The sequence below is a fragment of the Mus musculus genome, chromosome 9 (genome assembly GCF_000001635.26).
Source record: "Mus musculus strain C57BL/6J chromosome 9, GRCm38.p6 C57BL/6J".
NCBI lineage: Eukaryota > Metazoa > Chordata > Mammalia > Rodentia > Muridae > Mus > Mus musculus.
In genome coordinates this window covers 61,265,686-61,289,334 of record NC_000075.6, presented here as the reverse complement: position 1 = coordinate 61,289,334, position 23,649 = coordinate 61,265,686, and the positions used below count along the sequence as shown (strand labels likewise).

Sequence of the window (23,649 nt, the reverse complement as noted above, 5' to 3'; positions counted from 1 at the left end):
AGCCCACCCACTGTGCGTCGCAGTCAGCATTTCCTTCACCTGTTGGTCTGTTGATGGATGCTTTAGCTGACTTCTTATCTTGGAGGTGGCTGCAGTAAACAGCACGGAGGCCTCTTTCATATACAGATTCCATTTCCTGCGGTTGTCCACCCACAGGTGGTCTCTCTGCCTCAGATCTCAGCTCTACACTAACTTTCCGAGCCATTTTCTACCCTCTCTTCCATCTTTGATCTTTCTGTTAGCAGCCGTCCTAACAGGTGTGGGACAGTTTTTCCTCAAGGTTTTAGTGATTCTGAGCATTTTTAAATTATGCTTTTTTAAGTTATTTAAGTGTGTGGAGGTCGGAGGACAACTTACTTGCTACACACTATGTGGGTCACATAGACCGAACTTGGGTCATCCGGCTTGGCCACACAAGCCTTTACCAATGAGCCGCCTTGCTAAAGTACGTTTGCTGTTTGTTTTAAATCTCCCCATTGGGCATTTGTTTGCCTCCTTTTGAGCAGTGTTGATTCAGATCCTTTGGCCATTTAAAAAAATGTACATTGGTGTTTTGCCTGAATGTACGTCTGTATGACAGTGTCGCTTCCCCTGGAACAGAAGTTACAGAAGTTGTTGAGTTGCCATGTAGGTACTAGGAATTGAGCCCAGGTCCTCTGGAAGAGCAGCCACTTAACCACTGAACCATCCCTTTGGCACCCCTTTGTTCATTTTTAACTGGTTATTTGTTTTCTTATACTTGAGTTACTTAAGCTCCTTATAAGTTTTGGGTATTAGCTCCTTTTCACATATGCAATTTGCAAATATCAGTCTGTGGGCTACACCCACATTGCATTAGTTGCTTCCCTGCTGTGTAGAACCTTTAAATTTGGGACAATCCCATGTTTGCTTTTGCTTCCTGGGTCTTCATTCCCTGTTCTAAAACCCAGTGTGTGAAAGGGTGGATTTTCCTAGTGGGTTTACATCTTTCTAACCAATCTCAAATGATTGTGTGTGTTATGAGATAAAGACCTATGCGCATTCTTCTCTGTGTGACTGTCATTTATGGAAAGGCTGCTCTTTCTAGTCATTATTCGGGGCACCTTTCATAAAAAGCAATTGGTTTTATATTTTATTTTTGAAAAGCATGGATTTGTTTCTGGGCATTCTGCACATTGGTCTCTGCAACGGTTATTGTGACAGTGTCGTGTTGTTTTGATTACTGTAGCTTTGTAGTATAGTTTGAGTCAAGTTACTATGATGCTTGTAGCAGCTTTGTTCTCAAAACTGCTTTGAGTGGAGTCTTTGTGGTTCTATATGAATTTTAGGACTTTCCCCCCTATTTTTGTAAAAGTTGTCATTGGAATTTTGAAAGGGACAACATTGACTATAGATTTGGGTAGTGTGGATATTTTAAGGATATTAATTCTTCCAATCCATGAACATGGGGTATCTTCGTTTATTTGTTATATTTTTCTTCTTCAATTTTATTCACCAATGTCTTACAGTTTTCAATGTATAGATCTTTAACCTCTTTGGTTAAATGTATTCCTAAGTATTATTCTTATTTTATAGATTATTTTATGTATGGGTGGGGTTTTGTTTTTGTTTTTGTTTGTTTGTTTGTTTTTTGAGACAGGGTTTCTCTGTGTAGCCCTGGCTGTCCTGGAACTCACTCTGTAGACCAGGCTGGCCTCGAACTCAGAAATCTGCCTGCCTCTGCCTCCCAAGTGCTGGGATTAAAGGTGTGCGCCACCACCGCCCGGCATGTCTGAGTGTTATGCTTGCATGTATCCCTGTACACCACATGCACACTTGGTGATCATGACAGCTAGAAGAGAGAGTCCTAGACCAGGCTGGTACCTGTGTGTGGCAAGGGTGAATGAGTGCTTGGAGCTTTGCACAGAGGTGGGGCATGTGCTGTGGGTCAGTCACAGCAGGACTTAAGGAAAAATATGTGGGAAGTTTTCCAACAAGAGGAATCATAGCTCAGGAATGAGCAATGGGTGAGAGGTCGGAGAGCTCAGGCTAGCCCGTCTATCCTGAGGTAGGTCACAAGGAGCTGAAGCTGGGCGGGAACATATATTAGTAGGTGGCAGCAACAGGTGTCTATGGGGGAACCTTTGGGTAGAATGCAAGAGTCGAGGCTGCTCTTCCATGACTCACTGGTCACTAATGCAAAGTCACACTCTTTTATAAAAGTTTATAATTTATGTATATGGGTTTTGGGCCGCATGGATATTTGTGCACAACCTGTGTGCCTGGTGCCAGCAAAGGACAGGAGAGGGCATCAGATCCCCTGGAACTGGAGTTATAGATGGTTGTGAGCCTTTCTGTGCATGCCAGGAATCCAAGTCAGGTCCTTTGTAAGAGTAGCCAGTGCTCTTAATCACTAAGCCATCTCAGCAGCCCCAAAACCGTATTCTTTGTATCTCAAGTCCTCATTGGCAAAATATAGGAGTTGGCCCCACAACAAGGGTTCACTAGTCTTTAATTTCAGCACTCGAGAGGCAGAGGTAGATGCATTTCTGACTGGAGGCCAGACCAATCTACAGAGTGAATTCCAGGACAGTGACTACACAGAAAATCCTTGTCTTGAAAAACAAAGTGAAAGAAAAAAAGAGGTTCTTTAGGGCTTCAAGATGACTCAGCAGGTAGGGGCAATGCTGCTGTTGCTGCTGCTGCTGCTGCTGATGAGGGGGACGGGGATGGAGATGGGGGTGGGGAGGAGGAGGAGTTTGATCCCTAGGCCCCACATGGTGGAAGGAGAAAACCACCAGCTTGGTACGTTGTTCTTGATCATGAATTTAGTTGCCTGTATGTTGCTGTTGCAATAAAACAACACCAGGACCAGAAGCAACTTATGCGAGAGTTTATTTTGTCTTACTCTTCCAGGGGTAAGAGTCCACCATGGTAGGGAAATGTGGCAATCAGTGGCAGGCTAGGAGGCTGGAGCAGGACCCTGAGCAAGCACAGCTTTAACCTTGAGCCCGAAGCAGAAGGGCAGGAACCAAACTCGAGATGAGAATGTGAATTCTTCAATTCAGTGATGCATTTTCTCCAGCGAGGCCATGCCTCAGAAGCCTTTCCAAACAGCTTCACTAACTGGGGACCCAGAGTTTCAAATGCTGAAACATAGGGGAAGGACTCTCATTGTCACCACAGGTCTCAGTACACATGCTCCACAGCATCCAGGCAAGCCTTCTTCACAAAAGGAAATAAATAAACTTAAAAAAAAAAAAGATTCTTCAATGGGGATAGGCCGCATGTAGGGGAGGTGAAGGGGGGTGACCTTGCCTTTGGATATGGAATGTGAAATTATGTGCATATCTTTCATTTGCAGAAGAGCCCGTAGCACCACCCAAGGAGGAGAGTGAAATCAGACTTCATGTCACGCCCACAATTGGAGAACTTCAGGTAAAAGTGCTCTTTAAATATGTTAGGGGTGAGTCTTGTCTCATCCAACCAGTTCCTTGAAGGCAGAGATGTGGGCCATAGGGTGCCCGCATGTCTCTTGACCGTGTCTCAGGGTTCCATGTGGGCCTCACACACCTGTGCCTCTAGGCTCTTCAGAACACCTGCGTTCCCTAGAGACATTGCCCCAGGCCAGCCCAGGCCAGCCCAGGTATATTCTTCCTGCTAGAGCCTAGGGCCTCCAGATCCTGTCTCTCCTGAAAACTTCTGCTCATCCTTTTGAGCCCCAAGAGTGAGTAGCACTGATAACTCCCACAAATAAGGTATCACAGGTAGCCAGGCATGGTGGCACACACCTTTAATCCCAGCACTTGGGAGGCAGAGGCAGGTGAATTTCTGAGTTCGTGGCCAGCCTGGTCTACAGAGTTCCAGGACAGTCAGGGCTACACAGAGAAACCCTGTCTCGAACCACCCCCCCCCCCAAAAAAAAAGATACCACAGGTAAACGATGCAGCACACACAGCCTTTTGGCCATCTGTCTGAGCTAGAGGCCATTTTCTTATCCCTTTCTCTTTCTCCCATGGACCTTTTTGGGTAGGGACTTTGAGGGTGGCCCAAGTGCCACCCTCAGTGGCTAGTGCATCCTTGATTCCCAGAGAGAACTACTGAAGTCCTGACGTGATATCAGCAAGACTGCAATTCCCATTTGGGATCACAGGCTTTTCACAGGATCAAGTGTGTGGAGGGGCGGGTCTATAGGAGGCCACAATGCTTGCTTTGTGCTCTGTGAGGTGCTCCACTTCAGGGCAAGGCATGCCTTGTGCAAAACGCCTCTAGGTTCTTCCTCATCCAAGGATGAAGAACATGGAAAGGAACCAACAGAAGATGGCTCAGGTCTTGTTGGGCAACACACGGGGTGTAAAGAAATGTCTCTGTTGGCAGCATGCTGGCACGCAGGCCTTTGGCCAAGCCCTCTGTGGAAATGGCTGCAGAGACTGCATAGAACAAGTCTGGCTTTATTAAGTCCATCTTGTAGATGAGCAACAGGACCTGAAAGTTGGCCACCTTGCCGGAACACAGGCTGCTACTCCATCTTCTCCCTCTAAGGTGAAGGCCACCCTAGCATGTGGGGTGATGTTTGCCTTGGCACTCAGCAGATGGTCCTGCACCTACCTGCACAGTCCAGTCCAACTGTAGATTACCCTCCCACACATCCCACCTGAAGGTCCAGCCAAGATCCACTTCCCTCTCTGCTGCTCGGTTGGGCCCAATCCCTTCTCCTCATATGTTTCAGGCTGGCTCTAAAACAGCAGGTTGGCCTTTGAGCCTGGCTGTGTGCTCTGGGAAGTAGGCTCTGTGCCTGGCTGTGTGCTCTGGGAGACTTCTGCGGAGGCCAGGACAGAGGCCATGCACTCGATGTACCAGAAGCCACCACAGCCTGGTCCAGGACATGGTTGAAGTGGCCAGAGGAATCTAGAAGTGGTTCTCTGATCCCAGAGAAGAGGCTGGTGGGTTAAGGAAAAGGACAAACCCGGTGTGAGAGTTTAGGAAGACTGCCAAGCCCCAGGGCCTGGCTGATGGCAGCCTGGCTGCCAGGGCAACCCCCACGCAGGCTGATGGAGCCAAACCGACAGCAGGAGAGGCCTACCCTCCCAGATACAGGAGAATGAAGGGACTGACTCACTGGTCCAGCTGGATGCTATCATTGCTGAGGGATGTAAGGCAGGAAGGTGATCCTAGCCAGGTCCCATGGCTTCAGGATGCCCCAGAATTAGCCAGGCTCTTTGAATTGGCCAGGGTAGGTTTGGTGGCTCCTCGTTTGACAGAGTAGAGGTGAGCTCAGTGCCTGCTCTTGAGGAGTTGAGACTAGCTAGACAGCCCCATGGACAGGCAGGGTGTTCAATTTAAGATCAGAGCCCTGGATTTGTAAAAAGACAAGCATGCAGTCTAACTTGAGACAAACGGTGCTATCATCTCCTTAGTCTTCATCTTTGTTCTCTGCTATGTGAGGATCAAAGCAAGGTGGTATAGGAAAACTCTTAGCGCAGAGCCAGGCACATGCTATGATTCCCTGCACACAAGTCAAGGTGCTTGCTCCACACCTTTCCCTGTACCCACCAGGAAAGCAAAGCAGAATGGCCCCACCTTGCAACCTAGCCATTCTCCCCCTCTTTATCAGCTGATGCTTGCTATGAGCCCTCCAGGAAGACCAGCACTCACCCAATTACTCTCCAGGGAGGAGCTGGAGTCACCTTCTGACCTGGCCTCAGGCTGTGGGCAAAGGGAGGAATGATCCTGAAGGTAAGGCTGGCCCCAGGAGCTCCGGGCCACCTGCCCTAGTCTTGTGCAATTGGAGAAGCAGCTAACCCTGTGGCCATCTCAGCAGAGACAAGTAGCAACAAGGAACCTACTGCTCACACTGCCCACATTCCGGGATGCCTGAGTCTGGCTCAGAGATGTAACAAGATACCACTCTGGGCTCTGGTTGGGGTGCTGGCCAAACAAGTCTCCTGAGCCTTCCAATTCATACAGGGTGCCTTACCTTCTAGCACCTTCTACCGTAGGGTGCTTTTCACGTTCTCTGTTGAGGATGCTCTACCGAGTTCTGAGTAGACAGGACAAAGTGGTCCTTCAGACACATGGGGTCACATAGCTACCTCCTCATTGGCTAATCAAAGCAGAACCTTCATGTGTAAGTAGAATCTGCAGAAAATTTGGTCAGAGACTCATAGTCTGTAATTTTTTAATTTGGATGTAGAACGGGTCATGCTCGTATCCATGTTCAGGCATGTGAGGCCTCATCTCATCGGCACATGAACTTGTGGGCTTGTGAGGTGGGACACTGAATTCACAGAGCCTGCTTCCTAGGTCACAGGGCCAGGACAGTTTTCCTGTGTGGTGCCTGTCAGAGGCTGGCTGTGAGAGTCAGGCTTCCCGAGAGCCACAGAGGGAGGAGCCTATGCCCTGATCACAGAGCTAGCTGATCAGTTCTGGGGATGTTCCATGATTAGGGGGCAAACACCATACCCAATTAACACCCCGGGAGCCCTTGGAGACAGTTCACTGAACAAGCTACAGATCTGAAATTAAGGAAGGAGACCTGTAGTCAAACCCACTTAAGCTCCTCCCACCACCTCCACACACACACCACGCTCAGGGAAAGGGGAGCCTAGAGCCTTTTCTACTTGTAAGCCGATGACAGGTCTTTGTGGGTCTGGAACAATCTCCGGTGTCATTGGTGCAGCTGTGGAGAGAACCCAAGGCTTTTCTTAGAGAGGCCAGGAAAGGGATCAAAGTCTCCCAGGACTTCTGATTCTCATTATCTTTTAATTTCCTATGACACATCATTACATAAATGTAATCCTTCCTAGTTGCTCTCTTTCCCTGCCAAGTTTGAGCTGTATGTGACATGGTTAAGGGGAACAGGGTGATTGGCAGAGGTAGGAACATGGGCAAGATCCCTGAGTCTGGGGCAGCAGGGAGCAAACGAAGAGAGTCTCCCTCAAGGGGTTAAGGATGGGGGAAACTCAGGGGATCCCCAGTTTTAAATTTGTATTTTGGGTGTAGAATAGGTCATCTGGGGCACTGATTGATGTACTGTGTTTAGGCAGGCAAGGCCTGGTCCCCACATGACCAAGGAGGCCTCTGAAACATTGAAGCTCCAGGGATGTGAGCATAGCTTGTTGGGTAGGGGGTTGGGACTCTGAACCCACAGGTCCTGCTTCCGAAGTTACAGTGCTGGACAGTGTTCCTTGTGTGGTGCCTATCAGAGGCTGGATGTAGGAGGCAGGCTCCCAGGGTCCTCACAGAGGGGGCAGCCCATGCCCTTGTTCACAGAACAGCCCTGGACAACTCTTCTGCCTACAATCTGGGTCACTGTAGATAGCTGCCTAGCTGAGCTAGCTAGGCTGAGCATGACTGATAGTCATATGCAGACCTGATGTGTGTCGTGCTGACAGGACAGTCTTGGCCAGAGGCTGGTCTGGGTGGGTGTATCAGGGGAATGAAGGGGAGGAGAGCTGAGTCAGGTCTTCCTGGTCCTGCTTAAGAGATCAGCTCCAGGCTAGCCTTCCACAACCTCAGAGAAAAGGGTGAAGGGGTAAGCAGGAACCCTTCCTGATTGTGAGTTGACGATGTATCTTCCTCATAGACTGTCACAGACCCAGTCCTTGATGACGCATGAGTGAGTGGGTCAGAGCATTCACACACCCAGACACGTAGACACACAACACATAGCTACACAAGATACACACACAACACACACACACACACACACACACACACACACACACACACACACAGAGAGAGAGAGAGAGAGAGAGAGAGAGAGAGAGCGCAATCCCGCTGTATGCAATGCATTGTGGGAGCTGTGGGTGCTCTAAACACACTCAGGTCTGGCAGGGGAGCCATATGTACTGCCAGCTGAGCATCAGGCGCCAAGGGTAGATTCTATGCAGGTGTGGTGGAGGCTGAGAGAGATCACAAGGGGATGCGTCTGAATTAAGTCAGATGGTCTGGTCAGCTATGAAAGAGTCTGTGTGGAGCCCCTAGGGCAAAGTGGGTGTGGAGCCACATTCCTGGCACTGGGAGCAGGTTAGGCCTGGAGCTTCAAAGCTTACAAAGCAAGAATGGGTCAGGTCTGGATGGAGGAAGGAGCCCCAGGAGCCTGGAGGGCAGGCGGCTGTGCGGCTGGGAGCACGTTCGAGATCTCCTTTTTTTTCCCCCTAGCATGATCAGGAAAAAAAAGGCTGTATCTAGGCTGTATATTCACACTTTGGTCAAAAACCTTCAGGATGCGTCATCCAGGAAGCCCCTTCAGGCCGAGGTCAGACCTGGCTGCCATTCGGAAACCCAAATGACTCCCAAAGCCGGAATTCAAAGATCCCACCCCCTCCCTGAGCGGCAATTCAGCAGTCATGCTTAGAGCCCAGGGGTGTGTAGAGCAAGCGAGCTCCAGGTGTTGCTGGGGCAACCCTTTGGCTACTGCACTGCAAAATGAATGGTACTGGTTCTGTTTGCTCACAGGAAATGCCCTAGGCTGTGGTCAGCTGGAAGGTCTGCTTCTCCTCAATCTAGAAACTTCTGGGACTGTCTTTGGTGCTGAGAGTCCAAGTCTAGGAGGTGTGAGCAGCTGCGTCTCCATCTCCCTGGACCAAGCCATGCTCCGATGATGATGATGATGGTGATGGTGATGATGACCTGCCTCTCGAGGCCTGAGCTGGCTGCCTTACTTAGGTTTCTATTGCTGTGATAAAATACCATAACCAAAAAAACAGCTCGGGAGGAAAGAGTTTAATTCAGCTTACAGTTACATACTCAGTGCCTCACGGAGAGATGTCAGGGCAGGGGTGGAAGCTGGAATTCTGCTCACTGGCTGATTGTCCATGCTGCCTCAGCCTGCTTTCCCAGACACCTAGGATCACCTCCCACAATGCACTGGGTCCTCTCAATCAATCACTAATTAAGGAAATGCTCCACAGGCTTGCCTACAAGTCAACCTTATGGGATGTTTTCTTAATTGTTCTCGTCTCACCGCCAACAACAAAAACAAGGCCCAGAAAGCAGCCAGGTGGATTACTTTATGATGTGTTGGGGACAGGTCTAAGGAGAGAAGTCCTGGTCTCCAGTCTCTTATCTAGAAAGCAGGTAGAGTTTATATCATACATCACACCAAGAAGCTCCCAGAGTGCATATTGGTACCTCTCTCTTTGCTGCAGGGAGAGAGAGAGAGAAGGAGAGGGAGAGGGAGGGGGGGAGGGAGAGAGAGAGAGAGAGAGAGAGAACAGGAAAGACCAAATAAAAACAACTGTAAGGTGGAGGGGTTTATTTTGAGTTACAGTTTTGGGGTAGAGTCCATCATGATGGGGAGGTCATGGCAGGAGAGCCTTGAGCTAGCCAGTCAGATGGCATCCATGGTCAGGAAGGAGAAGGGGTGAATGCTGATGCCCAGCCTGCTTTCCATCAGGCAGGCAGGCACAGCAACCCATGGGATGGTGCTGCCCAACCTAGCGTGGGGTCTTCCTCCTTCAATTAACTCAGTCTAAACACTCCTTCTTCACTGACATGTCCAGAGGTGTGTCTCCAGAGTGACTCTAGAATCTGTTGCCAGTCAAGAACCTCACAGTGGTACACGGGCATGTGCACACACACACACACACACACACACACACACACACACACACAGATCAACAGACCATGGAAAACGACCTAGGATTGGTTACGACCACAGTAGGTCGTCCATTCCCTTCCTCTCTGACTGTCAGTTTCCTCAATCTGGAAAAATTAAGGGATATAGATTAGATGGTTCCTTCTGAGGGAAGCCTGAGGGACCTTGCTGGTAACCGCACCATCATCTGATTAGTGTTCAATTTAAAGCAGTTAATAGACAGCTGGAACTTTGCAAGGCTGGCCAATTACTAGGCGCGGCTGGAGAGCACAGTGCCAGAGAGCACGCTGGGTCCTTGGGGACCAGTCTATATATCAGGGTGTCATCAGCCACTCCAGGGACCTGCAGTATGAATAGCATTGCCGGAGGTTTCGCGCAATGCAAAACAAAGGGAGCTCTCCCGCAGCAGCTCTCTAGGGAAGTAGGACACTCAGAGGCAATTTCCTGGAGTCCCCACCAGGCCCTGGGAAAGCTGAGCAGTGGTCTGGGAGCCTGGCAGAAGGCTGTCCCTCCTCCCTCATCACCTTTCCCTGGGCTCTGCCTGCTGCCTGCTGACAGGACCCAATTAGCATCCTTCTGAGAGGCTGGCAAAGCAAACAAAGAGGAGAGGGATCCCCAGGAGAGAAGACCCTGACAGTGCAGGTCCTGAAGGCCCGAACACAGGCCTTGGACTCAGCCCAGCCTGGAATCCCAGAGCTCCACTTTGCAAGCCCTGTGACTCAAGATAGCGCAGTGGCTTGTTGGAGAAGCAGGTCTGTTTGGGCTTCAAAATTAAGTAAGAATGAGATTTATGAAAGCCATTGAAAGGACGAAAATACGGAATTCACTGGGACCTCCCTGGCGCCAGGCTGCAGATATAATCTGTAGCTCAGGGCATGGGGGGGGGGGGAGGTACTGAGTCTGGGATCTGTGTTTAAGTCTCTGCGACTGGCTGGTGCACCCCTGAAGACGAGTCTCACCTCTCTTGGTGTCTTCATCTGTATCCTGAAAACACTTACAGTGTTTCCCCCAAAGGAATGAAAGAGAAAAGTGAAACTGCCTGGCTGGGAGGGGGGTGGGACTGTGACTCAGAGAGGGTGGCACTACTTTTCTCAGCGCCCAAGTGACTGCCTCAGGTGTGTGTCACCATGCCACCTTGGGACAGCCTGACCAGGTTTAGAGGGGTGGCACTTCCAAGTCCTGGATGACCCACAGCAGCCCGCCTGCCCAGCGGTTAGCTCAGGAAAGCCTCAAATTATACAATTTATGAAACTCGATCCAGTTTTCCGTCTGGAACGTGTGATTAGAAAGATTACACATTGCCTGTTGCAATTATGGTAATGTTGATGTGTGGACAGATAACTGGCAGCGGAGCTGTTCTCAGCCATCTATTTATAGGCTCGGATTCTTGCTATCTCAAGGCAGACATATGGGCCATGAAGGCAGGCGACAAAAAAAAAAAAAAAAAAAAAAAAAAAAAAAAAGCCAGGAGGGGGAGCGTGAGCCTCCCTCGGAATGAAAAGACACCAAAGGAAGCCGTAATTAGGGCTGGGACTGGCTTATGTAAATCAGGTAATACTTTCAAAACAGACACGAGATCCGGTTTTAATAAAGCACATTGGAACAAATGGCGGAATAATGACTTTAATAAATCTAAATACAAATATTTTGTTTCGTCTCCAAAATGAACAGCCCTGGCATCTGCCGAGCTTGGGCCCGGGCGAGGGGCGGCGCTCAGTGTTACTGCATTCTTACGCTCCCTCAGCAGGCTTGAGGATTTTAATTTTTAGCCTTCTGCTAAATTACACGGGCTGTCAGTCAACTGTGGGAGATATTTTGAGTAGCGAGATTTATACAAACACACAGAGCACACTCAGAAGGCTCTGCACAATATCTTTTACACCAACCCAGCATGTAAATCACAGGTTGTTCCGGGCCTTGAATTACAGCTTTTCTGGAGATAGACTGCAGAGACATCATTCACCAGTAGGAGGGATCTGGTGGCACTTTCTCGATGCCCTTCTCACCCCAGTGTGAATCAGAGGCTGACTAGGAGAGTGTTCTTTTGCACTTCCCACCCCAGCTCTGCTGCCTGCGCCTGCGGTTGTTGATCCATGAGGCAAAGAGGCTGCCCGTGTGTGCTCTGATTAGTTAAATAATGTTGTCCTGGACACAGACCGATCTCTTCAAGTGAATAAGACTAGGCATGATGGCTCGTGCCTATAATTCTAGCACTTGGGAAGCAGAGGCTAGGTGCTAGAGGATCTCAAGTTGGAGTTCAGGCTGTGATATAAGTGAGTTTAAGGGCAGCCTGGACGACTTCTTGTATGCTGATGGACAGCTCTGCGGTAGGCAGTCCTGTGAGCATCACTTCCTCTGGTCTTCACTATACCTAAACACCCATGCTTCACTCACTGACATTTTATGTGATATATTGTTCTTCTTTACTTAATAGAACTAGGTTTTGTTTTATGTATGTATTTCTCATGCTATTTTAAACTACTGTCCTCAAGTCTATGGATTCTTTTTTTCAACAGTTTTTTTTTTCTTCTTCTTCTTCTTTTTTTTGTTCTTCAAGACAGGGTTTCTCTGTGTAGCTCTGGCTGTCCTGGAACTCACTCTGTAGACCACGTTGGCCTTGAACTCAGAAATCCACCTGCCTCTACCTCCCAAGTGCTGGGATTAAAGGTGTGCCTCACCACTGCCCCGCCAAATCTATGGATTCTTAATATAAAGGCAACACACATTTCAAATATGTCTCTACCCACAAGGTTTTGAGTGGTCCAATGATTCCGCTTACGGAAGTTTGTTCCTCAGAGTAGTAATGTTGGAAGGTGATGGAACCTTCAAGAAGCGGGGCCTCCAGAGGTAATTTATTAGGTTATTAGGTCCTGGAAAGGGTCTAATGGCATCCTCATGGAGTTAGTTCTCTAGAGAGGACATTCTTAGAAAAAGAACAGGACCACCCACTCCACTCCTTAGCTTTCTGATTTGCCACTCAGGCTCTCTGTCTTGCATGCACTCTCGCCATGACACCCTTTGCCATGATGATATAGCCAGGGAAGCCCGGGACAGAACCCTCATCATGCTGGTTGTACTTCCTAAGTATACTTCTTCTCTGTGTATATTACTCCCCTCCCCCACCCCAGGTATATTGTAGCAATGGAAAAAAAAAGCCCAATACTACACACATGGGAACTAGGATTAATGGCCTGTATTTGGGAAGAGCTAGCCTTTATTCTGTCACATTTTGTTTTGTGTTTTTAAACAGACAAAGGTTGTGATGGCAATGTTCTTAAGCAGCCAAAATAGAAATCTGGTGACCTTATGCCACTCTCGTAGAGGCCTGTGAAATCCAGCAGCCAGGCCTCACTCACCCATATCCTCATGTGATTAGAGTTTCTGCACTGCAGGGCAGGGCTGAAGGCATTCAGCTGTTTCTCCTCACCTACATCTATTCACAATCCCCTCTCTACTCATTTCTTCTCTCTTGTTTAACCAGTTCTTTATACATTTGTATAACTGTCCATGCATCCATCTCTCCACCTATCATTCCATTAATCCACCCATCCACTATGCATGCACGCATCCACCCACCCACTTATCCTTCCATTCATCCACACACCCATTAATCCCAGCCACCTGCCCACTCATCTATCCATCTATTCACCCATCTATCTATCCACCCATCCACTCATCCACTATACATCCATTCATCTACCCACCCATCTATCCACCCATCCATCCACCCATCCTTCCATTCATCCTTCCACTCACCATCCATCCATCCATCCATCCAATCCATCCATCCACCCTTCCGTTCATCCATACACCCATTAATCCCACCCACTTACCCACTCATCCACCCACCCATCTACCTATCCTTCCATTCATCCACCCATCCACTATCCATCCACTTATCCATCCACTTATCCATCCATCCATCCATCCACCATCCTTCCACTCATCCACATACCTACCCATTCGTCCACCCATCTACTCACCCATCTATCTATCCACCCATTCATCTACCCATCCATGCACCCACCCATCCATCCATCCACCTACCCATTCATCCACTCATCTATCCACCCATCGTTCCATCCATCTGCTCTCTTACCTATCCACATACCCACCCACCCACCCACCCAACTATTTGACTTGCAGAGCTGCCCTTTCTGCTGCTCTGTCCTCCCACATGGCCGGCTGAGCACTCCTGTTTTTAAGATAGGCCCAGCTGGCAGAATCCCTCCTGCAATAGTCTGTGTCCTTATTAAAGCTGAGATTTCCACCCATCATTTGTTTATATGGTAGCTCTACAAATCTCTGTCTCCCTTCAGCTCTTTAAGAGAGCTCTTTGTTCCTCTCTCCAGCTTCATCCATCACTGAAGACCACCAGTATTTTGTTACAGAAAGATTTCCTGGTTTCCTTCTGTAACTGCCTCCAGACCTCTTTGCTCTTGGGCTCCTCTCTCTTCCTCACTGTCTTTGCCCAGAGGTGGGTAGTGGTCTCCACACTCTTACTATGGATACTGATCCTAGGTACTCACCGGGAGTCTGATGGCCCCATCTCACTGCTGGTACAGAGGGCTGCATGTGCCCTGGACCTGAAACTTATATTCCTACACACCACAAAGTCCCGATGTGAACAGTAGCAGCAACCTTGGATTCCACTCAAAAGGTGGTTTAAGTGTGTGCGCTAGGTCACCACCAGCTGGGACCTTTGAACATGAGTCAAAATCAGTCTTCCCTCACTCAGTTGTTCCTCTCAGATGTTTAGCTCAGTATCCCACACTCTCCTGTCTACAGGCTGGCTCCTGGTACTTCTCCATAAGCCCGTTCTTGATTATTGATGCCATGTATAGAAGTTGAAGATTTTAATTTATAAGATTACATTTATTATTATCGTCATTATTATTAGTGTTATAAGTGTGAGTGTATGTAAATGTGAATGTGTGTGTGTGTATGTATGTACATCCACATGTGGAGGAAAAAGGACTGCTTACCAGCGTCTGTTATCTTCTTCCACTATGAAGGTAGGCCTTGGAGATTGAGAATCAATATCAATTAAAAAAACTCACAGTGGGCTTCTTCGCCAGAGCTCAGGTGTTTCCCCCCAAGTCATCTCACCAGCTAGAAATTCAGCTAGTTTTTAACGTCAATGTTTGTGGGTTGTGGTAGAAGGAAAGAGATGACTCCCAAATGTTGTGTTCTGGTCTTCACACCAACAACAGCATGACAAACAGACCTCTCACTAAATAAATAAATAAATAAATAAATAAATAAATAAATAGGACAATGATAATAAGATAAAGTTTGATGGGGGTCAAAGGCATTGGCCAGGAAGGCCCTGAGCTAGAGTCAGGGTAGGAAACAGACAAAATATGGAGACCTCGTAAATGAACTGCATTCTTGTGCCATACACGGTCGGTTCTCTCTGGCCTGGTGAGTGCTGTGTCTCTCTGAGTTCCTTTGTCTTCGAGTTTGCTTTCCTGTTAGTATGGTTGCCCTTTGGTGTCTGTAACGTGCTGCCTAGTTCCATGTTGATGTGACACAAGCCTGAATCATCTGGGAAGAGGGAATCTCCCCTGAAAAAAAAACGCTCCCACTAAGTTGGCCTGCGGACAAGCCTGTGGTGTATCTTCCTGATAGATGTGGGAAGGCCTGGCTTACTATGAGCAATGTCACCCCAGGCTAGAGGCTGAGCAAGCCGGCAAGCTGCACTCCTTCATGGCTTCTGCTTCAGTTCCTGCCTCCAGGTTCCTGCCCCGACTTCTTTTATTAATGAACCATTAGCTGAAAGTGTAAGATGAAATAAATCCTTTCCTCCTCAAGTTGTTTCTGGTTGTTATGGTTTTTGTTTGTTTTTGTGTGGTTTCATAGCAATAGAAGCCTTAACAACGGCAATGGGGAAATTGGTCCAGACCCCTTTCCAAGTCTGAGTACCAAAATCTGTGGATGCTCTAGTTTCAAACATCCAGCACTTGCAGATAACCTGTGCACATGCTCTCCCACTTACAGATTTGAAGTTTGATAGTGTCTAATGCCATATAAATGCGACGCTGGGAGCTGCTACCCTGTATTGTTTGGGGAATAATAGTAAGAAAAAGAGGAAGTTTGCATTTAGCCCAGGGGAGGTCTTTTTAGATCCAGGGGTGACTGATCCCCAGCTGCCTGCTGATGTGGCGAGCCATGATCTCTACAAGCCTTAGTGCAGATGGCTGATCTCCACTGTTAATTTGACAGACTGTACAATCATCATGAGAGCTAATCTCTGAGCACATCTGTGAGGGATTCTCTGGATTAGGCTAATTGAGGTGGAGAGACCCACCCTAACCATTGGCTGCGCCACTCCAAGGGCTCCAGTCCAAGGCTAACTAAAAAGAAAGCAGAGATGCACACAAGCATCCATCCCTTGTCACTCTCTGCTTCTTTGTCATGGCTGGTTTTGTTTATTTCAAAATAATCCCAGGCCATTAAATAATTGAAACTCAGATAAGTCTTCTTCCACAGGGGGGAAAAAAAGTCCACACAGTTATTCAAAGTTGATTCTGCCAGTGGGGGCGGGGACAGATATGGGTGAGAATGATGAAATCACAGGGGGACCTGGGAAATACGACGGTTAGGGTCCTGCCTGGCCCAGAGGGGCTGCATGCACCCTGCATGCTGTGTCAGGTCTGGGGTGGTGGGCAGCTCTCAACTCCCTCTTGGGAAGGTAATTCCTTACTACCTTCCAATGACAGGCTGGGTCAGTCACCATGGTGGGGAGTGAGGAAGGTTGGACTGGCTAGAGGTGGGGGTGAGGAGGTGTGTGTGTGTGTGTGTGTGTGTAAGCAACACACTCTCCACTCTTGACTAAAGATGGCCTCTCTGCCTTCCCTGCCTGGAGGACGGTAGCCTCTCAATGGTGAACCAGAATAAACCCTTCATTCCTTAAGCTGCTTCTTGTCTTTTTTTTTTTTTGATTTTTTTATCACTGCCATGAGGAAAGGGACATATCCACTCAGCGTTTCTTGCCTCCCTTTGAGGCTCCCGTTGCCTCCCTTTGAGGCTCCAGTGCCTAAACACACAGGACTTTTCTTGGGTTCTCCCCATCTATGGTCAGATGCTCAATGGACTCAGCTTTGATCCTCAGAGCTGGCATAAACTCATCCTCCTTTGTGTCGCCAGCCACTGTTCCCAAGCGCCCTGCTCCCAGCCCCCAGGCAGGGTGCTTACCAGAGGGTTGCAATGGCGGGAGGAGGGCCTCCTGTGAAGTGGGAGAGGAGATGGGGTGGGGGCTAGGAGGAGGTGGGAGGGTTTGCTAGAAAGACATTTCCAGACTCCCAGAGTGTGTGTGTCTGGACCAGACACACTTCCCTTCCCGGAACATAGCAAGGGCTGTAAGGGAGTCTGCACCTTCCTGAAGAGGAAGGGGCAGAGGATGTTCTAGGCTCAGGTGTAGATCTGACCTACAACCTGGATGAAACTCAGAGACTGGCTTTGTATGCCACCTTGACTGAACTTAGAGATACCCAGAGAGCTGGGTGTTTCTAAGAGGAAGGTTCTGGAAGGGATTAACATGTGAGCTAGTAGATAAAGCAAAGAGGATTATGCTCAACATGGTAGATACCCTCCAACCCACTGAGAAGTTGAACAGATCAAAATGTCACCGAAGAGGAACCTCTTGGTCTGCTTGATCAGGGATGGCTGTCTGTCCTGTTCTCAGCCGATAACACATCTGGTTTCTGGGCCCGAGGGCTTGCTTGAACAGAAGCTCACAGATGGACTCTGCAATCTCCAGGCTCCCAGCCTCTGACCCAGTCACACCACTGGCTCCTGGGCAGAAGCTGGCAGACAGGAGACTGGGAGTTCTCAGAAGCCAGGCCTGCACCACCTGTCCCTCCCTGCTCATCTCTGTGGAGGTTTCCTCAGCAGGGAGTGGCTAGATGGAGGTAGTGAAGGGAAGATGGCTGTCCAGTGACAGAGTGTGACTAACGGGCTCACAGAAGTAACTACACCCCCAGCTCCTAGATGCTGGGGACGTCTTTCTTGTCAGCATTTGGGCTGAATTACCTTCTACAACTGTCCTTTTGAAGAGGGAGATAGGGCAACTGGGCAGTTGACCAGAAGATTAGGAGATGAAGAAAGACATTTTTGAGAAAGAGACATTTCTGGAAATTATCTGGTTACAAGGTTGATTACAAGGGGAATCTCTGCTCCATTGATTTTGACATTAACTAGAGGTGAACTGCAGGGTCCCCCTAGGTTCCTAGAAGCTGTTAGGTATGATTTCCTTATCTGCAGACAGGCCAGCTAAAGTGAAGAAAGGTTAATCTGCTCAGAGTCACCTGGCTGGTAGGGAGGAGGTGAGGATTTGAACTTTGGCCACCAGCATTCACAGTAAATACTGACTCTCAATACTTTGTATTTCTCAGGCCTAAATAAACAGAGAAATATTCACACACACACACACACACACACACACACACACACACACACACACACCACATACAGATCATCTACAGATGGAAGGCACGAGGGACCTTCCTTTGTAAGTGGTTGGAAACTGGGGATCAGGGATAGGGAATGAAACGGCGACAGATAGACAGGCATGGCGTGAGATTCAGGAGGGCAGCCCTGGCACCCGGTGCCAAGCAAGGACCATTCTTTCTCTTCACCGAGGGCTTCCCATGAAGTAGACACCAGACTCCAGCCTCAGCCATATGTCTTTCAACCCTTCCAGTCCCAGCGGTGAGGATGTTCCTCATTTTACAGAGGCAGAGACACGGACTTGTTAGCAGCCATAGTGTTTAGAAAGAACACAGCCAGGTCTAAGCCAGGCCTCTTGGATGCCATTTTTGCTGCCTTCAAAGGTTCTTCCCCTCACCTTGTTTTGTGCCTATCATTACTAATGAGACAGAATGAGTCTGAGCCTTGAATAGCTGCTTCCATTTATTTATTCATTTATTTTTGAGGCAGGATGTCACATAGCCTTAGGTTGAACTTGAACTCACTATGGAGCCCAGGATGACTTTGAATCCCTGATCCTCTTGGTTCCATTTGTTTATTTGTTTGTCCGTTCATTCATTCATTCATTCATTCATTCAGTTTTGAGACAGGGGACAGGGTCTGACATAGCCCAAGTTGAACTTGAACTCACTATGGAGCCCAGGGTGACTTTGAACCTCTGATCTCCTCCCTCTGCCTCCCAAACATTGGACTGTAGTTGTCTGCAGCCACACCCATTTCAATGATGCTAAGGGTCTAACCCAAGGCTTCATGCATCCTAATTACATACTCCACCAACTGGCTGCACCCCCAGTCCTTCTAAGTACACTGTCTAAAGGAGAATCCCGCTCCATTTGCCGTCGGGGCAAACAACTAGGTTCGAGTGAGGCGTTCATTCCCCATGTAGCATTACAGTTGTTTATGAGAGGGAGGGTGGGGAGGCGGGGGTTCAGGAAAGCAGGAACTCATCTGCTGGATGAAGTATTAGGACCGGCCATGCAGAAGTGAGCAGAGAGAGACCTGGGGTGGGCATGCACTGGAATGAAGCAGGGCTGATTTACCTCTGCTCTAACCCAAGGATCTTTTGTTGCTGCTGTTAAATAATCTTTTGTTTTTATTTTATATGCATTGGTGTTTTGCCTGCGTGTATGTCTGGGTGAGGGTGTTGGGTTGCCTGGAACTTGAGTTACAGACAATTGTGAGCTGCCATGTAGGTGCTGGAAACTGACCTTGGGTCGGCTGGAAGAGCAGCAACCTGTGGACCTCACTGCTGATTTCTAGGGCCTCTGTGGATGTGTGTGCTTCTTCCCTCGAAATATGCTCTTCTCTGTCTCCCAGTAAAAAGTCAATCAGCCAAATTCCTTCAAGTGGTTTTTCTTTCTTTTTTCTTTTTTTTTAATTCTAAATTGTCTGATCTTCTTTCCCCCTCCTTCAGCTTAAGTTTATTGCAAATTCCTTTTGAAATAAATCATAGTTGCCTACTGTCACAACATGAAGACCACTTGACAGGCATCTATCCTGAGATACCAATTCAATGCCTGTCAGCCAGCTGGCTCCAGGGCTGGGGAGGGAGGGAAAGAGTCCAGCAGCCAACTCAGAGTCCCAGGGCCCCTCATCAGCTCCCAGAATCTGGCATGGTGGTCCCTTTCCCTTCATGCCCAGCAGCAGGGGAAGAGACACAAGCTGTAACAGGGCGCTTCAAAACTCCCACTCCCTTAAAACAAAAATATTCGAACAGCCTGAATTCTTGTCATCTTCCTTCTGGGAGACTGGCATTTCCCAAGTAGCAATCGCCAGATGACAAATTATTGCAGGGAATGATCAATATATTGTTCATACAGTTGGCATTTGGGAGAGCAGACTGCCAACCCAAGAGATGATCTTGGAAGAACTTGTGGGTGGAGTCTATCAATGAGTCAATAAGTAAATATTTCTCAAGTGCGTCCTGGGGTAAAAGGGAGCTGTGTGCAGCGTTGAAGGCTGGCAGTGCAGACCTGGGCTTGTTCTGACCTATGCTTGTGTGGTCTGACCTCAGAAAATTGCTACAGGCAAATTTCTTTCTTCCCTTTTATTTATTTGTCTCTTGTTTGCTTATTTGGATTTGTTCTTTTGGTTTTTTTGAGACAGGGTCTTTCTATGAAGTCTTGGCTGGCCTTGAACTCTCTATGTAGATCAGGCTGGACTTGAACTAACAGAGATCTGCCTGCCTCTGCCTCCTGAGGGCTAGGGTTAAGGTGTGTGCCACCACTGCCTGGCTTTGGGCAAGTTTCTTGATCGAGGGCATGCACCTTGGTTTTTGCCATCATATGAGAGGTCTAGGCTCTTCACCAGGACCAAGTATAATAATGCACATGGCTATTCTCTTGCTTGTGAAAAGGGTTCTCCCCCACCCCCACCCCAAACCACAGCAGTCCTCTAGGGAACCAATACTCCTGACTGTAGTCAGCCAATCCTAAGAGCCCAGTGTGACTGTGAATGGCAAGGAGGGGCCTGGAGTCTGATAACTCAGCATGGACAGACTTGTACTGGGGATTTGGTTTTAGAACAGGCCTCCTTTGGGTCTCTCTCAGATTATCACATCATTAAAGAAGAATCTAAACCAGTTTTTGCGCAGAGCACATGTGCTGGGTGGTCCTGACATCTCCTGGGCTCTGCCCAAACCATACCCTCCTGGGAAAGCAGCAGAAACTGCCTTTGTGCTTCTTTCCCACAGACAGCAGCTGTGAGCTTTTCCCATGTGGAACAGAGTGGCCACCGGATGGATGTTCAGCTGACATTGTCTCCTGTTTGAAGATCACTTAGGGCAGTCTCAGCAGGTAGCCCCCCGCCCCAGCCACCCATCATGTGGACCTTTGGACTTTCCCTAAACCCATTCAGGTGTAACCTGTCCTGAGTGACTACAGTCCCAGGCAGATATCTTCTACTCCTCACCCCTCCCCCACCCCAAGCCAAGTCAGATGGGGGGAGATGAGTCAGAGACCACCTAGGCTAGCATTCAATGGGGCCATTCACCTGCCAATACCTCTTGAAAAGGTGAAATGGGTCTGTGTGGGATGCTGACTTGGGTGGCCTTAAAGTACTTCATCTGTTGAGCCTTGCTGTGAAGTTGCCTTACTGAAGATTGCTGGGGTGCTGGTCAGTGGAGGACAGGCAGGTCTGAAATGCAGGTTGTTTCATGGGCATGACCCAAGGATGAGAGTTAGACTCAGCCAGCAGTTAAAACAGAAGTCACAGTCACAGGGGAAGGGGCTGAGAATGTAGCTTAGTGGTGGGGGAGGGGGAAGGGGAGGGAATGGTGAAGAATTGCAGAGGAGAGCATAAGATATGCAGAGAAGACGTGGACACCAAAGATCACAGGACTGAGAAAGAAGGCAGGCCCAGGGCCAGGGAAGGAGAAGAGGAGGCCTGTAGGGACTTCTTTGATGGTAGACAATGGATGCTCTTTAGTGTTTGCTCTCAGGGGATTCTAGATGAAGAGCCAAATATGCAAATATATGTAAAAGCGGAGGTGGGTGGGGCAGAGCAGGAAGGGTTTCAAAGGCCTGTTTTGGTAGGTGGTGGGAGAGGTGTGGTAGACATTGGACTCCCAAAGAGCTGAGCAGACTTCTTGTGGAGCCTGCTCAGGGCTCTCTGGCCCTGCCCTGCCATCCATGTTTCCTAACTAGGAGGCATCTACCGTTATTGCTCCTTCCAAGAGGTCCTCTGTCTTCTGTTTGCTAAAGCGGAGCCCTCCTGCCGACTCAGCAGGAGATGGCCCAGCCATCTGAGCTGTGATCCCAGCCCATTGCCTCAGCACAGCCCAGTTTCCTAACGGCCTTGGGTTATTGTGACTTGGATTCTGGTGATTGTCTTGCTATAGGCAAGAGGAAGCCAGTGTTGGGGGTCAGACAGGTCTGAGGTGGAGCACCAGCTTGACCCCATGTGACCTGACTCCCACTTCCACCCCATCTTGGTTCCCCTTATTGCTGCTTCAAGGATTGAATTAGGTTTTATTTTAGACTATAAAGTCTACAGACAATAAATGAATTGTCTGTAGGGCAGCAGAAAATATCACGATGACCTTGTCCTATGACCCAGATTTAATAAACATTCATGCTTGGCTCCGTGTACCCGGACTGCTGCTCTCTGCCCTCCTGCATCCCTGCCAGATGGGTTCATGTTCTCAACTTCCTTCACCCCCACCCAGCCTTTCTCCTTAGAGACAGAGACTGGGTTGAAGCAGGCATGAACGGCTCCTCTCCCCTCTGCCTGGACAGCTCAGGGTCTAATGAAGCTCCCCTCAGTAGGATCCCTTTCGAGGTTGTTGACACCGGGCTTTCCATGGAAAGTGTCCAGCCTGGGCTTCTTTCTTGTCCCCTGTCCCTGACAATGGAAACATTTCTCCCTGGGGGCTCATATCTCTTCCCCACTCTATTGAGACCCAACCCTTCACAGACAGTTGGTTGAATGATTTTTTTTTCCTGATGGCTCTATTCTAGGACCCTCTCCCCTAGGCTGTTTACAATTAGTAGATGAGTCTCTCAGATTCTAGGGCCTGCAGGCAGCAACCCCACAATAGATACCATCAACACCTTTCAGGCCTTCCCAGGTGACTGACATCTACTGGGTTTATTTCTCCTCTTGGCATGGGGGGTCTTATTATGCTGGAGCCCCCAGATGTCTACATACAGAAGGTGACCTGCAAAACCATAAAAGCTGTAAAACCAAACCAAACCTGTAACACAAAGCAAAGCTGGAGCTTCACACACTCAAAACCTTGGCTCTCACGGTCATGAGCTGAGCCCTGACCTGAGAGCTGTTAGGCCTAGTTGGAGGTTAAACCAGGGCACCTGGGCTGTGACAGTTTGAAGTGGCCTTTCTTTTCTCTCTGTTCTTGTGAGAGTTGGGCATATCCTAATCTGTCAAATCTTTCTCTGATTACTCACTTTGTTGGCCTCTCAACTGGACAACACTTTCAAATAAGGTGCTTCCTTCTATAAACTAACTTTATCTTCATTGATTGGGATTAAAGGTGATCACCAAGGGTATATCAGTATTCTAGCCAGAGGGATCAAAGGTGTGTGCTAAGGCATGACTGGCCTAGAGTCACTGTCAAGAGAAGCCATCATGGTCCTGGGGAATATCTGACAGCTTTCCTGAATGCTGTTCAGGCAGGACCAGCCTCCTTTTTGAGGTAGGGGAAGAGAGGCTCAGGGCAGCACTGGGCCAGAGAGCAGAGAGGGAGTAGTTTTCCTGATCAGTTATCCTGCCAAGTTGCTTCTTGTCCTCCCAGGTATCCACCTTGAGTCATAGGGAGAGTCACCAAGGACCCTACCAACTGTGACACTGTGGGAAGCCCCCTTTGCTCTCTGTACAGGCAGAAAGATGAACCCTGCTGTCATAGTTTGCCTCTCCATTGTTGTGATAACCACATAACCTAAAGGAACCTGGGGACAGAAGGGTTTGCTTGGCTCATAGGTCACAGCGAATCTGTCAGGGAACCCAAGGCAGGAACTCAAGGTAGGAAACTGGAGGCAGGAATTGAAGCAGAGATCAAGGAGGAACACTGCTTACGCGCTTGCTCAGTTTGCTTTCTTAGTCAACCAGGGCCATTTGCCCAGGGGTGAAACTATCTACAGTAA

At 48.7% G+C, this 23,649-nt stretch overlaps 2 long non-coding RNA genes across 2 annotated transcripts in view; one reads left to right on the top strand and one right to left on the bottom strand.

Annotated features, from left to right (window-relative positions):
* Window positions 1–23,649, top strand: part of B930092H01Rik (RIKEN cDNA B930092H01 gene) — a 34,583-nt gene that overhangs the window by 4,475 nt on the left and 6,459 nt on the right. The window contains exon 3 of the long non-coding RNA NR_045334.1: window positions 3,323–3,396. This is a non-coding gene — a long non-coding RNA (RIKEN cDNA B930092H01 gene). The remainder of the gene's footprint in view (window positions 1–3,322; window positions 3,397–23,649) is intronic.
* Gm51681 lies at window positions 3,886–5,806 on the bottom strand. The gene is made up of 3 exons (XR_003948178.1): window positions 5,614–5,806; window positions 5,078–5,311; window positions 3,886–4,898 (listed from the first exon to the last, which is right to left on the bottom strand). It is a non-coding gene; the product is annotated as a predicted gene, 51681 (long non-coding RNA).